At 46.1% G+C, this 24,326-nt stretch overlaps 1 protein-coding gene and 1 long non-coding RNA gene across 6 annotated transcripts in view; one reads left to right on the top strand and one right to left on the bottom strand.

Annotated features, from left to right (window-relative positions):
- KIF13A (kinesin family member 13A) overlaps positions 1–24,326 on the bottom strand; it is a 185,215-nt gene that overhangs the window by 153,134 nt on the left and 7,755 nt on the right. The window lies entirely within an intron of this gene.
- LOC311604884 lies at positions 13,739–16,135 on the top strand. The gene is made up of 2 exons (XR_014781720.1): positions 13,739–14,525; positions 15,287–16,135. It is a non-coding gene; the product is annotated as an uncharacterized lncRNA (long non-coding RNA).

Raw genomic sequence — 24,326 nt, 5'->3', positions numbered from 1 at the left:
ACCTGGTATGTTTAATCTGCTCTCCAAGAGAGTGCTGGGATGGCTAGACCAAAGCAGTACAAGGAACCCTGTAGAGGATGCACACGTCTTTGTTTTGATCCCAAGTGTGGGATGGGGAACAGACTTGTGAGATATCAGGTGATGCTTCTCCACTAGAAGATGAACCACCTCATGCAGGGCCTTGGGTTTGGCCAGCTGAAACACATCTTAGTACAGACTCTGAGCAGGTATATATATATGAGCCCAAAACAGGACAACTAGGCTTTTTTCAGTCTTGGTATTGTTTGGCTGTTCATCGCTCCACTTCAAGACACTTCTAGAGAGACCGCTCCAAAGAACGCTTCAGGGCTCTGGGCTCCGGCTGCCGTTCCAGGTTCCTGCAGCAACTCTGGTAGAATTGCTGGTCTGCTAAAAATCCTGCCAACTGTGCCAAGGGAATCGCTCCCAGGTACTGAATTCAAAAAGGTCTACTTGTGTTCCCATTAACCTCTTTGCTCTCCTATCTCGGGTACAGGTGGGTTGGAAGGGAGATAAAAGCATTAAAGAACCTCAAATAAAGTAGCCTACAGGACCCCACTCCAAGAAACTCATTCTTAAAACAGCCCGGGTTAAATTTTCTATCTAGGATGCACGGGACCTCAGAAATCACCACACAGGTCCACAAATTCTTGATTTAAAAAGGAATTATTTTCTGCTTGGAAGAGGAAATGCAAGGGATCAAATATCTCAACCACACGTGTGCGTGTCGGGGGAGAGGACGAGAATCAGCGTTCTCAATCTGCAGCGTAGGTTTTTCACAGTTAGGGAACGCTGTGTGTAAGAGACAGCCCCGGTGCTGACGCGGGACTCACCATGAATCGTCTTTGCTTCTTTTGTAGCATATTAGGGCTTGACAGGAGCAGATGAGAGTGTGCGTTCTTTGAAAGGTAAAAGTGTGGGTTCTTCAAAATCCGTAGTGTGGCATTTTTCAACAGTAACTCTGGGATTTCCTTTTCTTTTTTTTTTTTTTTTTTTGTTTGTTTTTGTTTTTGTTTTTTGTTTTTTGTTGAGACAAGGTTTCCCACCATATCCTAGGCTGTCTTTCCTTAGACCTGGAACTCACTATTTAACCCAGGCTGGCCTCAAACTCATAGTAATCCTCCTGCCTCAGTCTCCCAAGCGTGGGGTTCACAGTTACAAGCCACCAGTCCTAGCTCCTTGCTCCCTTTACAACATTACAATCAGTGTGAATACACAAGTCACATACACATCCCAGCCTGAGGGATGAGTGAAGAAGATACACACCAAGATCCTCCAATACACCACAGCTCATTAAAAATTTACATTAGTCTCCCCTGGGTCAAAAAAGTACTTTGCATAGAAAAATTGATCGTGCCCAGGATTGCTCTAAGTCTAAATCTTTATGGGAAAAGTCACCAGCGTGTACCATCGCTCACTGGTAAGTTAATTACTAGTGAGACAGATCATATACCAACAGCTTTGGGAAGCCTCCGCTTGTATTTATTGCAGTACACAAAGAGGCCTTTCTGCTATGAGTTAAAGCCACCCACAGCATTTTAATTCTGGCCAAGGAGAAACCACAGACATAATAGGTAACTACGCATACATCCCAGCTCTATTAATATAAACAACTGATAGTCTGGAGACCCCAACTGGAGCCAGGGGGCTCTAAATATACTTTGGGTTTCAGGGCATGCCTCCTAAGGAAGATAGTGAGGATAAGGATAGAAAAATGTGTGTCTAAGCACAACCATAAAATACTCTGACACTAGTATTCTTTCTTTCCTAGATTTGTGGGAACTTCTGGGACCCTGACAAACGCGTATGAACTCTCCTCCTTGGAAAACACGTGCACACAAACGTGTCACTTTGTAACTGTAAAAATCGAGCCTTTCGATGCCTAAAGAACGGCAAGCTAGTGGGCCGAGATGAGTCGGCGTGGAGAGGCAGCGAGGTTACTGCCATTGGGTTTTGATACTGATACTGATAATGGCTTTTATAGTCTACTGTCATGATACATTTCCTGCAAAGTGCCTTCACAAATTTACTCTGGCTAGCTCTCTTCTTCAACCAAGCCTTGCACTAAAACAATTATTAATTCCAACCAATTTAACTGTCCATTCATAACTAAGGCATCTACTAAGAATGGGAATGGGGTGACCCAAATAGTTCCCAGGGATACAGTCAGCAAGCAGCCTGGCTGTAGTCTGCAGGGAAGATGTAGTCCGCAGCCACTGTCCTAATTGTTTCCCTTCATCTTCGTCCCTTTGTAATCCCTTTTCACATGTAAATTACATCTGGCAGAGGCTCCCAGAGCAGCGTATGGGCTCTTTTCTCTTTAGCTCAGTAAACATAAAATTGAAAATCTTTCCTTCCTCACATTAAGTACAAGAAAAGCCTAGAGCAAGCTGATTCAGTTCCTACAAGTGAGAGGGGATTTGAACGGATCTGAAGGCAAACTTTTGCGTTTGGTTAGAGAGACAGAAGATTAAAAATAGAACTCCTGAAAAGCATGTGCTGCGATAAAGTGACTTGCTAATGGCTTACCAGAGAAAGCACTGTGATTATGGCTCTCACCGGTCAAATTTACTTTCCGATACTCTGGCAGGGGCAGGCAGCAGACCCTGAGCACCTTCCTTTCCTACGTGCTACCTGCTAGAGGAGAGCTCACAGAGCTCTATGCCTTTATTTATTAATTAAAGATATATATATTTGTGTGTGTGTGTGTGTGTGTGTGTGTGTGTGTGTGTGTGTGTGTGTGTGTGTGTGTATACAGGTGCCTGCAGAGGCCAGAGAGGGTGTTAAGATTTCCTGGAACTGGACTTACAGGTGGTTAACTGTAAGCCACCTGAGGTGGGTACCGGCTGAATTTAGGTTCTCTGGAAGAGCAGCAAGTGCTCTTAACTGCTGAGCATCTCTCTAGCCCCTCCTCCACAGAATTTTAACACATGCTTTATTTATTCCATAGCTGGGAGCATGAGGAATTACAGTGGACTAACTGCCTCTCTATGTTGGGAGTCTATCATTATTTACCTAGTACTTCTCAAACATGCATTTTCCTTTTTGTGTAGCTAGGTGAGCCTTGAACTCACAGATTCCTCCTGTGTCAGTCTCCTGAGTGTTGGGATCCCTTGGCTCAGTCACTGTTAGTTAAACCAAAGATGCTGTATGCTAAGTCCCTGTCATGCTAAGTCCCCATTGTAACACTTTCCTAAGTCCCTAGATCGGCCTGGAGAAACCAATGCCATTTGCTTCCCAAGACTAACCTAAAAGGTTAATTTATGCCAATTAGGTGTTCATGCTTCCTCGTTGCTGCCTAAATCCTAACAATTTTAATCATCTCATCAGCCACTATGTTTTATATTTAATGGTAATGCTACAAAGCCGGGCGCGGTGGCGCACACCTGTAATACCAGCACTCTGGGTGGCAGAGACAGGCCGATCTCTGTGAGTTCGAGGCCAGCCTGGTCCACAAAGTGAGTCCAGGACAGCCAAGGCTATGCAGAGAAACCCTGTCTCAAAACCCAACCCAAAAAAGAAATGCTACAAACAAACACGCTGTCCTTGTGACAGGCTTGCTTGGTCTCCGTATTTCCAGGTCCTAGCCACAGTGCAATCAGTTTCTTCACACTGCCTGGAGGGTGCTGGGGAGCAGAGGGAGCTCACTCAGGCTGCTGCTGGCACGGGGCTCTACTCCAAGCACTGGAGCACTGACACTCACCTACCCTTTGCAGCCATGTGCACTTCTTCCTTTACAAATGAAAGCGAGGCTGGGTGAGGGCAAGCCACCTGCCCGGAGTCACACCACATCCAAATGTCGGTCTTGGGCTCGCACAATTTGCTGCGGCACCTCTGATTTAACCGCTGCTCTGTTCTGCCTTTAAAACAGATCAACAGTGACGACCCCTATGTAGGAGGGCCACAAAGAGGCTGCCTTTTCACAAATTTAGTAGGAGAAAGCCTTACCATTTTCTTTGTCCCTAGCCTTGAAAGAGCAGCCGAAATGGAAATAAGAAATCTACAGCGTGGTTCCAATATGCAAAAACGTTAGCATGCTAATAAGGAAGGGGAGTTATTATTCCTCTGTAATACTGGGAAAGTTCTAGTTATCACAACAGGTGCGGCCAGGATGCATGTGGAAGTCAATACAACAACAGCCAGATATTGTGACTTAGCACCCCACCCTGACCCCAGGCTTGCCCTCTTCAATGCTGTCTTGAAGTGTAACATCACAGTAGTCTCAAAAGCACAGCCTGAGGTCCACAGCCCCCGCCTCTATACAGAAGACATTTCCAAAGGTGGGATGTCTCTACAGGCTGTCACCAAACCCTCTTACCCAACAGGGACACAGAAGACATAGAAGGCTCTTCTCGTAACGGATACCAGCCTCAGTAGAGCCTGCGGCTTCTGTCGCTACACTTCAACCTCTGCCACGGTGAAAGTCAACCAGGCCATAGTCCCCAGCCACGACCGTCCACCACCGATACTTGCCCTCCAACTCCCAAAGGAGCTGGTTTCCAAAAACTTTTCTGCATTGTTTTTCCCCCTCTGTTCTTGCATTCCATTTAGCAAAAGGAGGTTGTTCAAAAACCTTTGAAGAAGTCTATATTTGGGGACAGATGGCTCACCAGTTGAAAGTGTATACTGCTCTTGCAGAGGACTGGGGCGCAGTTCCTAGCACCCACAATGGGCAGCTCACACCACCTACAATTTCAGTTCCAGGAGGATCTGATGCCCTCTTGTGGCCACGGCCGGGCAGGGCAGGTATGTGCGTACAACCCCTCCCCCTACACACAAACATATTTTTTTACAAAAAAGTTTAAAGACTGTCTATCTATATTGGGGGCTAACAAGATGGCTCAGTGAGTAAAAGTGCTTGTCATTCAGCATGACAACCTCTGTCGATTCCACCCAGGTGTCTCCTACAACCTGTCTTCTGACCTCTCCATGCAGGCTCCCCCTCCAAAACAAGAAAGGAATTTTAATATTAGAAGACTTGGGCCGGGCGTGGTGGCGCACACCTTTAATCACAGCACTCAGGAGGCAAAGGCAGGCGGATTGCTGTGAGTTCAAGGCCAGCCTGGTCTACAAAGTGAGTCCAGGACAGCCAAGGCTACACAGAGAAACCCTGTCTTGAAAAAACAAAAACAAAAACAAAACAGAAGATGTGGAACAGCATCTCAGGAAGAAGGCCTCCAACTGTACATATCTACTACCTAAAACCCTAGATATTATGAGAGCTTTGAGTATCTGAAATTGTTAAATAAAACACCTACAAATACTCAAATACATAGTTGTTGCTGACAACATTAGTTCACAATCTATAAATAGTAAAGTATTTTCTATAAATATAGAACAGCTGTTACTTGATTTTTGAAAGGCAAGGACTACATTTGGGTAGTCTAATAATACTTGATTTTTTTTTTAAATCAACTATTCTTGTATTTCAGAGAATTTAATTCCATCCCTTTAGCTTTACTTTCAATATATAATGTGACAATCCAATTCATTCTTCTTGTGCAACTTATTCACATACTTTAACTTCATTTATTTCATCTCATCATTCAGTTTTTTTATTTCCCCAAACGCTAAACTTATTGTAACCAATTACTGACACACTTCAATATATTTACAACGTAATTTTTAAAATCCAGTTATAACATTCTATGAACAATTCTAACAGTTTTGTGTCACTTACATCTAAATTTTAAAAAAACAAAAACAAAAACAAAAACAAAACTCTACCCAGGCACAATAGCATACACTCCTAATCCCAGAAGGTGGGATTTTGGAATTAAATCTTATCCTTAGCTCCCCAGCAAGCTGAAAGCCAACTTAGCCTTCGTTACACCCTGTTTAAGAAAATATAAAAAGTAGCCGGGCAGTGGTGGCACAAACCTTTAATCCCAGCCCTTGGGAAGCAGAGGCAGGAGGCTCTCTGTAAGTCTGAGGCCAGCCTGGTCTACAGAGCAAGTTCCAGGACAGCCAGGGCCACACAGAGGAACCCTGACTAGAAAATAAAAATAGACAGAAAAAAAAAATTACTGTCAGTGAGCAGCAGACTTTACCAGTCCATTATATGGGTCGCTATACAAACAAAATAAGGACCTAGAGAGGTGGCTCTAAGATCAAGGGCCTGCCCACTCTTTCAGAGGACCTAGGCTCATTTCCAGCATCCCTATCTGGTGGTCCCTGCCCCCTTGTAACTCAGCTCTGCCCTCTGCTGGTCTCCAGGGACACTGCACTCAGATGCACAAACTCCTACATATACTCATGCACATAAAAAATAAAACTAAAAAAAAAAAAATTACTATGGCAGCACATTTTAAGGCATCATTGTGTCATTTCACAAGGTCACTGTGTAAGGAGCAGTAAATTCTTTATCATGCATTCGGTGCTGACTGGACACCTTGGTACTAGGCATAGGAAGACAAGCCAAAGCGGCAGACAGCCAGAAACCTCCTAAGAGGGTCTAAGATACTATCATTTGTGTTCACACAGCCACACAGGAAGCTCGGCCATACCCTTAACTCAGTCAGGCCTCCTCTGTCCATCTGCTGAGCTCCATCCATCATCCTGTCTTATATCTGGAGATACCACACAAAACGTTCTGTGAAATATTCAACTGCCACCAAAAATAAAATTCTCGGAATACCAGATGTTTCTCTGTATAAGCACATGAGAGTTGAGGGTTGGAAGGCAGGAGAGGAAAGAATGCATTCTTAGAAAAATAAACTGGCTGGAAACAGGCAGTCGGAGTTAACAACCCCAAACAAGCCGGTCTCGGCGAGGTCTGTTTAGGCAGAACTCACATGGGAGTGGGGGAGGCCGCTTGTAACTGAATCCACTATGCCTCACCTTAACTTGAGAATCAGTGCGGACCTCAGAGGCATCTGCCATCCACGTCCTCATTGGATAGAAGCCCTCTGTTTACCACCAGTCAACTCGCTCCCCAACAGGATCTGACAGGAGTTAGCCACAATAAGAAAACCTTGCTAAGAAAACCTCACCCCCAAAAGGTAACTTTTCTGCTTTCTATAAATGAGCTTTCTAAATGGGATCTGGCTAGCTAACAAACAAATGGCCGCTTTAGAGAAATAACCTTCGGAGGTATTAGCTGAAGGAGCATCAGTTACAGTTGGGGTGGGGTAGGGAACTCCCTGCCTTTCCTCAGTGGCTGTGTTAGACAGCTGGAGAGATGGCTCAGAGTTAAAAGCAATCACAGCTCTTGCAGAGGACCCAGGTTTGTCTCCCAGCACCCACATGTTGCCTCAAAGCCATCTGTAACTCCAGTTCCGGAGGATCCAACCCCTTTTCCGGCCTCCACCAGCCCCAGGCAGGTGCACAGCACTTATATACATAAAGGCAAAACACTCATACCCATAAAATAAAAATAAGTAAAACTTTAAATTATTGGTTTCGAGTAGTGGGGATTAAACCAAGGCCTCATGCATCTGGGCGGGTGCTCTGCCCCTGAGCTACACCCTGTCCTGAGAGACATTTCCACTTAACCACTCTAAGAGGCAGTCCAAGGAGTATAAGTGAAACACAGAACTGTGCATCCGTCCTACAACTGTGGAGTAGAAAAAGCAAAGGAAAAGGGGCAGAAGCTAAGGGGTCCTCACTGACGTCATCACCAGAGGATAAATTCAGAGTACCAGCTGAGCATCCTTAACCCAAAATCTGAAATTCTCCAAAAAAACCCAAACTTTTTCCACTTTAGTTTGTTCCATACTAGGGATCAAAACTCCAGGACTTATGCGCGCCAAGCGCCTGTTCTATAAGAGGGCTGTATGTCCAGCTTCAAGTACCCGGCCTCATGGGATATAAGTCATAGGCATAATGCAAGCCCATGGCCAGAGCTGGAGCCCAGGAGGCAGGTGGGCGCCTCACACAGACGAAGCCCTGGGCTCAATCCCTAGTTCCAACCCTGCCAGGGCAACACAGTGAGACTCTGTCCTTAAAAAAAAAAAAAAAGCATAAAATTGCCTTCAGGGTATATGTATAAGATACGTGTAAATATAAATGAGTTTCATATTTACACTTGACTTCTATCCCTATCTCATTTTGTATACAAGCAAACATCTAAAGGTCTGGGAAAAAAATCCCAAAATCGAGAATACTTCTGGTCCTAAGCATTTAAAGACTCCTAAAACTCAGCTGGCATTATCTTTTTCTTCTGCCCCATAACAGCATGGAAACAATGTGCATCTAACAGTTGAGACAGTTCAATGGTCCACTGGCAAGGTCTTCCTTCCTTTGTAGGACCTAGATACTGACACCTTATCACATATGGCAATAAATTGGAGAGCAGGTTTCAAATAGCCACCAGTGTCGTGTTTTTCCTAGAAATGCCGAGAAGACATTAGGAGATGCAGCAAGTGAACAAGGGAACCAGGGGCTCTCCTTGATGAGATGAGGCAGCCAGAAGGAGGTGTAAAGGTCTGAATCTGAGGGGGGCGGGTCAGGACACCCCCTAGCACCACCCAGCCCTGGGAACAAGCATGCTGGGAAAAGAGTGAACTACATGTCTGCCTCAGTCTGCGTGTGTGATTCAGGGAACCATGAGGAAAGCCCAATAAAGTTCGCCATGGTCCTCTCTGCCCCCTCTTTCACTTAGAAGAAAAGCACAGTGGCCCTTGCAGCTGTCCACCTCAACTAGGCTCACGTTTGATTTCCTCCATTAGTTTGGGCTTATTGATGACTATGTGCTTAATGGAATGAGGCTTGTGTTATCTGCCAGCCCAAAGCTTCTTATATGGGTGCATTGCTTATTTGAACTGCAGATCTCTCCTCCGTCCCTTTGCCCACTAACCTGCTCAGTGCGCAGAAAGACAATAGTTATCCCACAGAGTCTAATTACATAATCAGGAAGTCTATAGAACAAAGAGTTTGCTTCCTGTGGCAAGCTGAGACCAAGAGAAATGGGAGGTGCAACAGTGCATATCTGGAACCTCAGGGCTTGTGAGTAGAGGTGCGAGGGTCAGGAGTTCAAGGCCAGCTTGGTACACAAAGTGAGGTTAAGGCCAGATATATAGTGACTTAAAGTCCAACCCGAAAGACATGAAATCCTGCCCAAAAAGGGGGAAGAGTAGAGGGAGGGGCTGGGAAGGAAAAGGAAATAGAAAAAAGGGAATCTGAGGAGGCTGGGGTTGTAGCTCAATGGTAAAGTGCATCCCGGATGTGCAAGCTGCTGGATTCAGCCCCCAACACTACAAGAGAGAACGTGGGTGAGCACAAGACCAAGTGAGCATGCTCAGGAAAGAAAGAATGGCAGAGTAGAGACTTTTTTTTTTTACATGGCAGATGATTGGCCAGTGACTCACACAGGTCCCAGAAACCATCTGGGTGATGGCAGCACTCAATACCCTGATGCTGGTGGTGGTGGCTACAGGGTACCTTCAAGAAGGGCCACCCTTGAACGGGTGCGTTTTATCTTAGGTAAATTATACCTTAATAAGGGTGGGCTGAAAGTCGTCTATTATGCAGGACCTAACTATTTAGGTTAAGGCAAGTCAGCTCCGTTAACTCCTTTCATTCTGTTTACACTGCCTGCGTTGTAGCTGCTCCATTACTTCTCATAGAACATAAAACTTTTTTTTTTTTTTAAAAGTGTCAATGTTATTCAGGTAAGTCCGGTTTTCTAGTTTTCACATGGTGTGATCATTTACTGGTCTGAAAAGGTAGCCTAATAAATCTTATCTGTGGCTCTTAGAAGATGGCATCATCAGCTGAGGGTGCGGCTCACTATACCTTACTCTATACTACAGGAAAATGATAAAATAATGATGAGGAGGAGGAGGAGGAGGAAAAGGAGGAGGAGGAGGAGGAGGAAGAGAATTACTACTGAGTGAGCCACTAGAGTAAAAGGAAGACAAGTGTATAAAAACCATGGAAAATGTCAGTTATTACAAGAAATAAAATATGGAGTGGGTACTGTTCCACAGAGATAGAGCAATATTGCTTTCTCGAATGGAAAACAGTATTTTCAGGGATTTGGTGGGAAATAAACAGAAGCAGAAATGATACTCCAGGCAAATTTTGCACGCGCGCAGGTCACACTGCCACCTGTACAGCTCCAGGTTTGGCTCAAGTTTAATCCCCATCTAAATGTGTTTTAGAATCCTAAAAAGTAGAGGGACATCCACTGATGCTTGTGTGCCCTAAATAAAAGGCCACGAGCTTCCTAGGCTCCTCAGTTAACTTGCTCTAGTACTTCTTAATGCTGCTCTGGATATATCTAAGGCACGCTGAATCTTTAGACATTTAGACAAATACAACCTGGTGATAAAGAAATGTCATTTTCGTTATCCTGGTGGTGCACTCGGATGATCCCAAGCCTTGGGAGGCTGAGGAAGGAGGGATATACGTTCAAGGAAAGTATGGGTAATTCAGTGAGATTCTGTCCAAAGTTAAAAATCAACCAACCAACCTATCAATCAATCGATCAAACAAGAGGACTCATAAGCACAATGTTGCTGGAGCATCCATCAGCTCTAGCTTTATCCCTCATACTGAAAAGGGAAGGAAGGAAGGAAGGGAGAAAGGCAGAGGAGAAAAAAAAAAATGTTGCCGCTAAGGCCAGGCATACAAACCCTCTGAAACTTGACTGTCCAAGACCAGCTTTCAAATGTGACAATCAAATTTGGGGAGAATGGAGCTCTCGTCTCTTGTCGCATCGCCAACAGGCCAATTCAATGGCCAACCATTTCAGCAATTATTGAGAGAACCCAGCCTTCAAATGCAGAAACTGGTTTCTGGTCTTTGCAAAAATTCACAGAGCTCTCACTGAGTCAAAAGTTCCATTCTCTTTTTAGCAGCAGGAAAGGGGGAAAATATTACAAGTGACTCAAAACAAAGCAATCTGACTGTGCATCGTTAGTGGGTGTTTCCAGGGCGACTGGAGATGCCTGTGTTGTTAGCTCTCAGGACCGGCCCAGCACGGAGCTTGACTTCGTTCATGTCTGTTAGATTCACTTTTATACTAACAGATACATTTGTTTAAACAATAACTGTAAATTAGTCCAATAGCCACAAACCCAACAAATTAAAAGGTACTTATCTGAGCCCAGAGAAATGGCTCCTCAGGATAAGGCACCTGTTACCAAGCCTGACACATATTTAATCCCTGAGATCCACATGGTGCAAGTTGTCCCCTAACCTCCACAGGTGTGACACAGTATGAAAGCACTTTTCAACACACACACACACACACACACACACACACACACACACACACACACACACAAATAAATAGTGTAATTTTGTTTAAAGTACTAATTTGGAATAGGGTTAAAATTTTTGAACCTATGTGGGTAAAAAAAAAAAGAGGTGAAGCTAAAATGAAAACCATCAATGTTAACTCATGAAACTTATGCTGTTTTTTTCATTTCCTCTAAGGTGGTCCCACAGAACAACTTAAGTACACATGGGAAACGGCCTGTTGTTCCCATTTATTGTTTCTAAATTTTTTTCCACTAAAAGGATATATATTTTTTGAAACAGTAAGTATTCAGAATTTTGGAGTGTGTTTTTTACAGTGAACAAAAACGGACCACAAATAAGAAGACTCTCACGCTGGGCATAGTAGGGTGCACCTGTACCCCAGCACTTGGGAGATTCAGGCGTTCAAGATTATTCTTAGCTATACAGTGAGTTCAAGGCCAGCCTGGGCTCTATGAGAGAACCTGTCTCAAAAAAGGAGGACGAGGAGAAGAGGAGGGGGGGGAATGAGAGGGAGAGGATGGGAAAAGAGGAAGGAGGAGGGAAAGAAGGAGAAGAAACATAGAGAGAGAGAGAGGGAGAGAGAGGGAGGAAGGATGACTAATAAACAGAGCATCTAAGACATCCACTGTAACACATAACATCCTGGAGGTTTCTGCATGGGGCAGGCACAGAATCACCTAACTGCATCTTCCCACCCGATAACTGTGAGAAGTTATTTCCAAGAATCTTTGCTCCCAATTATTGTACTACTTGTGTGTCATTCCTCTGTCTTGTGCTCTGGTTCCCACTAAAACAGCCAACACTGAGCACTTTATCTGGCTGGTGACACCACCGTGAGTGGCAGCAGTTCACCCAAGGTCACCAAGCTTTATAAGGTCAAGTACCAAGAGGCACACCTACGTGGGCAACGAGTTCCTGGCTAGTGTTCAAGCACGGCTTCACTAAGGGGCAAAAGAAAATTCTGAATTATCCGTCAGGACCTAGGCTGGCTCTGCGGTGCAGGGTCCCCCTGTGGTATGAGTCCTTCCTCAGAAGCAAAGTCATCTCAGGAAGGAAAGTTTGTAGAAAGGAGATGCTAAGGAAAGAGTGAGAGAAAACTTCGAGGAGATGGAATTGGGGCTGAGAGGGCACGTGTGATGCAGCTACCTAGAGGCTATACACAGCGGCCTCTCCTGGAGCTTGAAGAGGAGTTATGCATCCCAGCGGTAAAAGTGACTACACATCTGCCACGGAATGCACTCAACTGCTGACCATCTGGTAAGTATTTTATCTCTAACCTGTGTTTCCTAAGTTTCCAGAGGTGAATAGGTGCCATGTTTAGAACGAGTACTAATGGCATTAAAAACAAAATTACTTGAGCTTAAAAAAAAAAAAAAGGAGGGGAGTATAGGTGCCAGCATAGGCAGATGTTAGCTGTGAGTTCCTGAAAAGCCATTCAGGCATTGCTAGGATTAAGCATCGTCGTCATCGTCGTCATCGTCGTCATCATCATCATCATCATCATCATCATCATCATCCTAGGAGACTGGAGTTGTGGTTTAAAGAGAGATTATTTCTTAGGATGCAAGAAGCCATGGTTTGATCCCCAACCCCACAAACAATGACAACGAATGATGACAGAACTAGAAACCTCTTCATCCAGTGCTTTGACGTTTGAAAAGTGCTGGGGAGAAGGGAAGACGACCTCACTCACACTCAACCACCCAGAAAAAATAAAAAAATAAAAAAGGAGAATTTATTTGTCTCAGGCATAGAGGAATAATCAAAAACTTTGTAACAAAGACTGATCCCAGGAGCCAAGTCACCTGTTCAGTCTCCAGGGTTATGAAGCACGCCAGCATCCAGGCTGCCACGGGCCACCACTTCTCAGCTAGTTTTACTTCCGAGACTCTCAGCGTGGTTTCCTGCTCTCAGCTGGCCAGCCGTGTTCTTCCGCCCTCCTGCTGAGATTTCTGGCCCCGGGACTCTGCTCATGTTTGGTAACCAGTGTATGATGTATCACCAGCAACTTACTGGCCAGGAGCTTGTTAAATAAAAGTGGAAAGCTTGGCTTGGCCAACTCTGTAAAGTATTAATAAAGACCTGCTAACGTCTACCAGTGGCTTTCTTTACAATATGAACGCAGATTCTAAGTTATCCCTGCAACATGCCATTCTCATGTGACTTCCGTGCAAAGGTCCGCATGTTGAGAGAATGCCAAGAATGCCGGGCGGAGTGACAAATTCAGGAGCATCACCGGTGCGCATGCTCCAGACAGGACCATAAAGCTTTGACGCGCTTGCTGTGCAAATACATCAATAGGCAGCATAGATCCAATTGCCGCTTGGGAGCTGTAGGGTGAGAGGTATCCAGAGATGCCTTCACCCCTCAGGAGGAAGATGGGTAGTGGGCATGACATTCGCAGGCAATGACTCCTGCTGACTGGAGATGCTGACGACTGGCCAGTGGCTCTCCGTCCTCTCAATTCTTTCCTCTCTTCCCACAACGAGGGAGGCTCACAGGAATGCCCAAGCTGGAGCTGTGTAGTCCCATGCCCCACCAAGTCTGAGACCACGCACCACGCCACAACATAGACTCGGGGGCCTTTCTGGAAATGAACTCCTGGTTCCATGACTTTGCCTAGAGCACAATTCCCTCTCATTAGTTCCTGTATAAACCCCCAAGCTAAGGCTGCCAGGCAGACTGTGCAGTCAGTAATCCTTTACAATGGGAACTCCTGCCAAACACTGGGTGACCTTTTGGCTGAGTAACCATCCCTTATGTCATGGAGTGCTAAGCAGTGGCAGCCTCTGCCTGTCAGCCCGAAGCAGCGACCGTCAACGGGATTCGGCTCTAGAGCTGCACTTGGACAGCCCTGCTCCAGCCAGCGCAGTGGTAGAGAGCTTGCCAAACATGCACGCGGCCCTGGGTCCAAGCCCCAGGACTGCAGAAGGCTCCGGGAGGCACAGCTACCCGCCTTCCATAGTGCTGTGATCCCAAAAGCCACACAATAGCACAGAGCCCACTATTATGTAATAACCTAATGCAAAAATTAGAGGCCTCAGAAGGCCCACACTCAAGTGAAGAACCACAAGTGACAGGACAGACAGTCTGCGGATCACCCTAGAGCAGACCTGTGGCCCCAGGCACAGCATCCATGAGGCTTACTGTACTCCATCTCAAAGCGTCTAGAAAAGGCACCTGCTACGCACGTGCAGGTACCACTTGCTGGGGGAAAGTACAGCAGAAGAGATTCTGCCTGCGATTCCGCTCTCTTAACCCATGAACTCTGCTGCCGGTGCAGCAATCCTTCTCTCACGGTACGGTTTATTGTGTTTTATTCAAGGCAAAAGGGCTTGGCTATGTGGCTGGAGGAGAGAGGTGCAGTGACGCTTAAACAAATGAGTCTATGGATTTTTAGTGACTCTACCTATCTGCTCACTATCCCCCGTGAGCCTATTGCTGACATGACTAGAAAGATAGAAAGAATTCAGCAAATGAGAGGCTTCGGGGGTGGCGGGGGTGGGGTGGGGGTTGGGGTGGGGGGTCCCTGTCACTAACCTCCCAGGCCACAGCTACCAACGATCCAACTGTGTGAAGTCAGAGATTGCAGTTTGATTAATTTCTTTTTAAAAGCCAGTCATCAAAGCAGACAAACTGCAGTTGGTATATAATCTAGCAGACTCATTTATTTCCACCCCACCATTGGATCGCCTCTCCAGAATCCGGCCACGCAAACATAGCCATGCCCTCTGTGTCGTGCCTGGAACAGTTTCTGACAGGCTCTGCTTAGCTGCTAATTAGTAAAGATAATTGGACATGTTTAAGGCTTTCTCTTTCTGATTTGAGGCCCAAGGTGACCTGAGGCATACTGCAGGCTCCTTTACCCTGCTCAGCGGCAGGACCAGGCGCGGTTAACCGGACCTCGCCTCCCAGAGCCCAGCCTGCTGCGGTTTCTAGACGGCGGGCTTTGAGCGTGGTCTGGAGAGTCCATTTCCTCTAGGCTCAGACCTCTTCTCTCCATATTCTACCTTCTACCCTCGACTCTGATTCCCCATTGTGTTCTTTCTTTGCTTCCAAGGTGAGCCTGAGGAGTGACAGCTCGGTGGGAGAGAGGCGGGGCAAAGCGAAGAGCGAGACATCTGTCCCATCATTAGGAGTCTACTGCTGTGATAAAGCCATGCACAGAGCCAGCTTGGGAAGGAAAGGGTTTATTTCTGTTTACAGCTTACAGTCTCTCGGGAAGGAAAGCCAGGACAAGAACCTGGAAGCAGGCGCTGAGCAGAGGCCACGGAGGAATGCTGCTTACAGGCTTGCTCCTCCTCCTCATGGCTTGCTCAGCCTGCTTTCTTATAACCTCCCAGGACCACATGCCCAAGGGCAGCACCTCTCCCAGTGGGCCTGGCCCTCCCACATCACTCATTAAGCAAGAAAATTCCCCTACAGATTTGCCCTAAGCCAATCTGATGGAAGCATTTTTCTCAGGCCGAGCTTCCCTCTTCCCAGATGATCCTAGTTTTTTTTTTTTATCAAGTTAACAAACAAAAACAAACAAACAAGCAAACAGAAGCCTAGCCTACACACCTGTGCTTCTCCTTTACAAAGCCACGAAGCTTGATCGCAGCCAAGATGACTCACACGGCAGAGGGGAGGAAAGGCCACGCATGCACGTGTGGACTACTCTGCACACCAGACAGGCTGCGACACGCGGAAATTTCCCCTCCACCTTCTGCCTCTTTGGTGGTGCAGCACCCCTAGGCCTCAGCTTCATTCTTTATGCACACACGCTCTTCCTCAGGAAGTCTTCCTCCCCACGGGTAATTCACATTGCAGATTCTAAACACAAATTCTTCGCCTAAATGAATAACTGTCAACTGCCCAAGGGACAGGGGGCGACCAATAAATAAGGAGGTTCCGTCTCCACAGAACACACTGTGCCCATCTGAGAGAGTAGTGTGCCTGATTGGAGACCACGACAGGAAATCATTAAAATGCATGCTGTGTGCTAGGGAGAAGTCTTGGTGGCTAAGTCACATCTGGTGGCTAACACTCACCTGTTCTCAGCTCCAAGGGGACCAATGCCCATAGCATCCACAGGCACCATCACTCAGTCAGCATATTCCCATAACATAATTTAAAATAATAAAACAAAAAAAATTTTAAATGTATGCCTCATTTAAATAAAAGGTTGTCAGAAAACTGTAAGACTTAGAGATAAAATTGTGAGACTTGCTTTATTCCCTTGTTTACAGCTCACCGAGAGACCCTGAAGGGGCAGGAGCTCCCTGGCCTTCGTTTCTAGGATTATAGGAGTGAGCCACACTATATTTCCCTAAGATTTCCTTCCTTCCTTCCTTCCTTCTTCCTTCCTTCCTTCCTTCCTTTCTCCCTGTCTGTCTGTCTGTCTTTATTTCTTTCCTAAACTGCTATTTTTAGGTACCAGACAGGAACTTCCTTGTTGAAAGTTGAAATGAATAAGAAGCCACAGGGGAAGCAAAGCCGGTCGGCCATCCTCACGTGTCCCGGGGCAGTAAAGCCTCACAGCCCTCCTACTATCACTACACTCAGCTGTGGAAACTGAGGCACTGTGCGCCAAGCTAAGGGTCCGTCCTGGATTTTCCAGCTAGAAAGTGGTAGAATCAGACTCCAAGAAGCAGTTTGTCTCCCTAGTCCACCGGACCCGGACAGCTAGCTGTGTGTAGCAAGGATGCCTCTGAATGTGGTCCAACTCAGAGCTGCAATGATGCTTTTTTTTGTATTTTTGAGTATTTTTTATAACTATTGTGTGGTTCTCAAGAGTTAAATTTGTACATGACAGCCTTACCCCACAACGACAAAAGCTTGGACATGGCTCCAGGGTCTAGGCCGACACACAACTACATCACACACACACACACACACACACACACACACACACACACACACACGACACACATGCCTGAGGCATTACATAAAGCTGGTTCCTTACGCGCCACTGATCTCTACAGAAACACTGCAAAAAGGCAAACATGGAGTTTCTCCACGTCGGGTGAAAGCTATGTTTCAGATGCAGATTAAGTGGCTCTAAATCTGAAAGTCTAAACTCCTAAATATCCCAAAACACGAAACTTCTTGAGGGCAGCTATGTCCCAAATAGGGAATTCCACACCTGAGCTCTTGAGACATGTCACAGGCAGGCCACGTGTGCACCGTAAACATTGCATGAAGTCACCTGCAGGCTAGGTGCATAAAGTATAGATGAAACAACTTGGCCCTTAGCCCCATGATGCCTCATTATGTGCACACAAATACTCCGCAGTTTGACTAAGTCAAATACTTCTAGTCCCAAGCATTTCCAACAAGGGACATTCAACCTGCCCAGGGTAGCTTACAGTAACTTAAAAAAAAAAATCCTGCATAGGCTAACTGCTAATGGTGGATTAGCTCAGTATCTCCCATTATAGATAGACAGACGTAGCCTGCCACTTAGAAAACCCAGGGTCAGGCTGAAGAGACAGCTCAGGGGGCAGAGGTGCTCACCAACTCACCACCAGGCCTGATGACCATGGAAAGAGAGAAGCGACTTCCTCACACTGTCCTCTATAACCACACAGAGCTATGGCCACATACACAAAACAAACAAACAAAGGTAAATTTTTTAAAGAAAATTCAATATAAATCAGAATAAAGGCAACTCCTTGGCCATTTTTATTTTATTTTATTTTTTTATTTTTTGGTCTAGGCTGGCCTCTAATTTCTGGGCTCTAGCCATCCTCCTGTCTCAGCCTCCTAGTAGCTGGAACTACAGACACTCACTATCACACCCTACTGGCCAGTGTTTTAAGGTGGTGAAATCCTATAACCATCTGTGCTCTGTAGTAACCGAAGACCCAAAAAGCCCAAGAAACTCAAATTCTTCTTCTGGTAGACAAAGCAGACATCAGGGAAATTCAACTGCATACCACTGTCCGGGGACAACTATATTAATATCCCTCCAGTCTCCAGGAGAGGAGAAAATGAATATGTCAATTTTTCAATAAAAGGAGCTGGGCACAGTAATATAGCAACACACCTTTAATCCCAGCACGTGGGAGGCAAAGGCAGATGATCTCTGAGTTCAAGGCCATCCTGCTCTATACACTGAGTTCCAGGACAGCCAGGACTATGGAGAGAAACCCTGTTTCAAAAAACAAACAAACAAACAAACCAAGAATAAGAAAATTTTTAAAATTTAAAAATCCAAAAGTAAAATTGGCTAGTGTTAAATTCTGAGGTTACCCCTTCCCTGGCTCTTTTTGTGGCTCTTTTTTGTGGCTCTTTTTTCTTCCTGCTGCTTGCTTGGAACAAGTTAAGGGAAGCTGGGAAACTCTAGGTTCTCTTTCTAGAAGTGTGAGGTTTTTGTTTGTTTGTTTGTTTGTTTGTTTTGTTTTGATTTGTTTTCATTCTCAGGTCTGAAATCCAAGGGATAGCTGGATGTCACTGTTTGGGGGAGAAAATAGCTGGCTAAATAATAGCACGGCTAGAGAGGGTTAAACAAGAAAAGCATTGTTAGGATAACGGCAGCACAGCAATTCCAGAAAAGCCACCGACGTCGCGGATCACACGACAAAGATGTAGACCGGTGAATACTAACTAACCAGCCATCAAAGCCAGCAATACCTCAAGGCTCCAAGACAACCTGAGAAGCAGGCACCACCATGCTGAAGTTCCCCCACTTGCTCTCTCTCTTTGTAACTCGATAGCAAAGCTTCAGATGTTTAACTGGATCCACGCTGCTTAACTGAACACCGCTATCTTGATGAGCCCTCCCTTCCGCCACTCTCCGCGCAATGACCTCAATAGGAGTAGCTTCTCAGGACCTCCCTCACCGGTGACAACATCGCCACACAACCATTCTACCTTCCCATTCCAGTCTGAACTATGAGGACCTACACGTCAGTGAACTACACAAAGAGAGGCAGTTAAGGGTAGAGAATGAAAAGGGAAAATACCAAAACCTCATTCCACTTCAAACCTCCCATCACATCCTCAGATACAAATCATTAAGGTTTTAGTGTTTTTAAATCTATGTACATGTGCGTATGTGCGTATGTGTGCAGGTGCCTATAGAGGCCAGAAGAGGGCGTCAGATCACCTAGAGAGTCACAGGTAGTTGTGAGCCATCCAACGTGGATGCTAGGAATGGGATTCTGACCTTCTGCAGGAACAGCAATTCTTTTTATTTTTACTTATTTTTTATTTATGTTTAAAAGATGTACTTTTATTATTTTTAATTACAAATATGTGCACGTCTGTGTATGTGTATGTACATGTGTGTGGGCATGTCTGTATATGAGTATGTACATGTGTATAGGCATATCGTGTGGGGGTATGTACACGTGTGTAGGAATGTCTGTGGGGAGGTATGTACATGTGTATAGGCATGTCTTTGTGTGGGTATGTCCACATGTGTAGGCATGTCTGTGTGTGGGTATGTATACATGTGTAGGCATGTCTGTGTGTGGGTATGCACATGTGTGTAGGCATGTCCGTGTGTGGGTATGTACACGTGTGTAGGCATGTCTATGTGTGGTATGCACATGTGTGTAGGCATGTCCATGTGTGGGTATGTATACATGTGTAGGCATGTCTGTGTGGAGGTATGTACACATGAATAGGCATGTCTTTGTGTAGGTATGTCCACATGTGTGGGCATGTCCGTGTGTGGGTATGCACACGTGTGTGGGCATGTCCGTGTGTGGGTATGCACACGTGTGTGGGCATGTCCGTGTGTGGGTATGCACACGTGTGTGGGCATGTCCGTGTGTGGGTATGCACACGTGTGTGGGCATGTCCGTGTGTGGGTATGCACACGTGTGTGGGCATGTCCGTGTGTGGGTATGCACACGTGTGTGGGCATGTCCGTGTGTGGGTATGCACACGTGTGTGGGCATGTCCGTGTGTGGGTATGCACACGTGTGTGGGCATGTCCGTGTGTGGGTATGCACACGTGTGTAGGCATGTCCGTGTGTGGGTATGCACACGTGTGTAGGCATGTCCATGTGTGGGTATGCACACGTGTGTAGGCATGTCCATGTGTGGGTATGCACATGTGTGTAGGTACCCAAGGAAGTCAGGGGCAGCAGTCTCCACTGGAGCTGAAGTTCCAGGCAGTTGTGAGCTGCCCAAGGTGGCTCTTGGAAAACCAAACTTGGATCATCTGGAGATCAGTACACATGCCTCACCACTGAAACCACTTCGGCCGCTCATATGTTTAGATCTCATATGTGCCTGTGTGTATGTCCGTGGGAGCATACGCCACATGTACCCTTGGAAACTGGAGTGATAGGGGATTGTGAGCTGCTCAACATGGGTGCTGGGAACTGAACTCAGGAGCTCCGGACAATCAGCAAGCGATCTTCACTGCTGAGCTGTCTCCGCAGCCCTCAGCTACACATCGTGAACATTCTTCCCCTCCCACCCCCCCCAGGCGAGCTAGCAAGGTAGGCCGGCAGGAAGAGCACCCACTGCGGACTGATTCACTAAACTCCAGGCTAGAATGTTTAGTGTTTTTAAAGACTTGTTTACCTTTTGCCACAAACTGCACAAAGCTCTGTGGCTACATCCAGAGCTCAGGGTGACTCTGTGCACAAAACCATTCAAAACAGAATATGCCTGCGTAGTTCACCAGCATTCTCCCCGCCCGCTTCTCCTCTGAGTCTCCCAGCCTGAGGGCTGTGAATGTCTGTGGGCACTGGTGATGGCTGGGTAGTCCAGGGAGTGTCTCTCAGAGCCAGCACAAAAAGCTGACTGAGGGCCGGGCGTGGTGGCGCACGCCTTTAATCCCAGCACTCGGGAGGCAGAGATAGGCGGATCGCTGTGAGTTCGAGGCCAGCCTGGACTACAAAGCGAGTCTAGGACAGCCAAGACTACACAGAGAAACCCTGTCTCGAAAAAACAAAACAAAACAAAACAAAAAAAAAAAAAAAAGCTGACTGAGAAGGGCTAAGCTTCCCTTTCCTCAGAAGCTTTCTTCCGGTTCCATGTCTTAAAAAAAAAAAAAAAAGAAAAACCAAAGGCCCAGAACTTGCTTCCTTCCTCACAGAATGGCAAACAGACGCCTTCCTTGAGCTTGACAGCAGCAAAGCTCATCATACCTGCGGCCCAGACTCATAAAGGCTACAGGGAGCCAAATCTCCATCCTGCGTATGAAGAAAAAGGACCAAGACCTGTAATTCCAGCTCTCCGGAAGTGGAGGCCATAGGCTCTAAGCCAGCTGTGGCTACATAGAAAGCTCAAGGCTAGCCTGGGTCATGTAAAGCACTGCCCTGACCTCAAAAGGAGGGGCTACTCTGCTTTTGGGTTGAGGTCAAGTGTAAGTCTTAGGGAGGAACTACAGTTTGATAGGCTGTAACAAAACCCTCAGAAACAAACCAAGCCAGAGTTAGTGAAAGCACAGACTGCTCCTGCAGAGGACCTGACTTTTATTACCAGCAGCCATGTCTGTGAACTGACAACCACCTATAACCCCAGGTCCAGGGTGAATCTGACGCCCTCTTCTGGCTTCCTCGGGTACCTGCACTCACAGGTGCACAGACCACCCCACACATTCAATTTAAAAATGGAAAACAACTTATTTAAAAAAAAAAAAAAGAAAGAAAGAAAAGAAAAGAGGTGGTCATAGTGGCCTGAACTTTAAATGCCAGCACTTAGGAGGCAGAGGCAGAGGATCTCTGTGAGCTGAGACCAGCCTAGTCTATACAGTAAGTTTCAGACCAAACAGCTACACAGTAAGACCTTGTCTCGGTGACTGGGGGCAGCTCACCGGCCAGGCAGAGCACGTGAGCCTCCCCAGGAAGCTGTACGCTAACAGCTCTGGGTATGTCATTTAGTCCACCCTATATGATGTTTCATGCCTTGCTACACAAAACAGCTACACACACACACACCCCCTGTAATGATGGCATCTAATTAGAAGGTTCCAATCAAAAGGTTTTTATAATGTCCCGTAGGCGCAACGGAAAGCCACCTTTCTAGCTGAGGAAAGAGAGGGAATATCTGCAAGCTCCCTGGGCCCCAGCCAGCTAGTTGATAAGAACCTCCATGTCTGGAGCTAGCGCTGTCTTATTTCACTTGACACCTTCAAGCCTCAAGTCAGCTACCGCGCACCAGCCAAGCCTCCCACCAACGGTCTCCCTTGTCCTCCCCACAGCTCCTGACACTCGGAAAAGACATAAATTAAAAGGTAGCCCATTTCAGCCGCTTTGTCTGCTGCCTACTTTGTCTGACTGGGCTCTGTATTTAAGTATCGTATGTGGGTAAATCTGATTTTTAGAATTTGGGGGGGGGGGGGGAAGACCTTACAGATGATCTAATCCAGATATCAATTGTACCAATGAAGGAACTTAAGAGGCAAAAGTGCTCCGCCGATGGCTAGCTCAGAGATACAGGTCGTATCCGCAGCAGTGCTAGGCACCACCCGGAACTCTCAGTTCAGCACAGTGCACAGCTAACCACGGGTCCCCCACTGGGAATACCAAAGACCTGAAACAGGAAACTGGGGCCCATGAGCCTGGAAAAAAGAGCCTCAGTCTCCTCACAACATAGCATCCAGCAAGTTCACGGTACCCAGGAGACTTCACTGATTCCTTCCACCTTCTCCTCAATTCAAGGAAGAACAGACACTGAGGGTTTTAATCAGACACACCTGGCAGGAGAGCCCTTGGGTTGTAAAACTGGGTTTAAAGCTTAGCTTGTTAAACTAGGCTAATAGTTTGCAACAGTGGCTACCCATGAGAAGCAAGCATCAAGTTCCTGAGTTAAGAGCAGTGCAATTTAATTGGGCTTTTTTTTTTTTTATTGAAGATAGTTTTGAAGCTGTTAACTTTCTTGGAACATTCAACTGGTTTATCAATGACTCTGAACAATTACCCAGTCTCATGGTAACAAGATATCATCCTTGGATTCAATCAAATGAAGGGACTTGGAGCGCTGACTCTCAGATTCTGGAGCCCAGATGCTATTGGAAGTAAGTGGGCCACAACAGGCCAATACTTGAGAGCTGGAGTTAGAAGGAATCAGGGTTATTGAAGAGCTGGTGATCTTGAGAAGAAAGCAGCTCGGTGTGGAAGCTCCATCTTGGGGCCTGATGGGCTAATAAGGGCGTGTGTGGGGAGAGAAGGGAGAACAATTTACTTGTGGAGATTCAGGAAGCTTTGAGGTCAGAGCCCAGACCCCGGCGCCCGCCGCACTCTGGCCACACTCCCTCTGTCAGGAACTCTGCCATGCCTTCCTTGCCACACGGACGGAGACCTTCAGAAACCGTTACACAACATAAACATCTTCTCCCTTAGGCTGTCCGTGCCAGGCATTTTGTTCATAGCAACGACACAGGGGTGGTTAATACAGAGTGCTTGGAGAACCAGCTCTTTGGTTGAATAAGCCCGAGTTGACCACTACTCAAAGGCCAGTATTTGGGACACTTAAGTTGGTCCGAAGGAAACAGGCTTATTTCAGGGCTGGCAAACTTGCCCTGAGTTCTGTTGAGTCTGAAGAAAGAGTTAACTGCTAACATTTTCACCGTTTAGGTGAGGCTTCTATTTAGAACTTAGAATTGATGGTGCTGGGCCAAAGAGGACAGAAGGATCCGGGAGGGATGACAACATCCAAGCAGGGCAAAAGGAGTGATTATCTCAAGAGAAGGGCTACATGGACCACCCACTTTCCCTTCTGAATCTCACATCGACAAATACAAAAATTACTTTTTCCAAATGAAATCTTAGAGAAAGATATGAAAACCTGACTCTGCATGTGCTGTTATCTTCTTGTCAGGTGTTGATGCCATTTAAACTAATTTCCAAAGAGGAATCTCTCATATATATATATATATATATATATATATATATATATATATATATTATCTTTCAAGTGTAAATTTCCTGAAATGTTTCATATTGTGACCTTCTTTTGAAAGCCCGTTGATGAATCTCATAGATCAACCCATTTGTCTATTTGTTTAAAAGTATTTTTAAGTGTATTTTTGGGAGAAGGTTCTTATGTAACTCCTCATCCCCCTGCCTCCAAGTCCAGAGCCCTGGGATTATAGGCATGCACCACCACTCCTACTAAGTCAGTTCTAGATTGCTGAAAGCTGCATACACACG

Source organism: Acomys minous, assembly GCF_964271855.1.
Source record: "Acomys minous genome assembly, chromosome: 9".
Taxonomy (NCBI): Eukaryota; Metazoa; Chordata; class Mammalia; order Rodentia; family Muridae; genus Acomys; species Acomys minous.
This window is presented reverse-complemented; position numbering and strand designations above follow the sequence as displayed.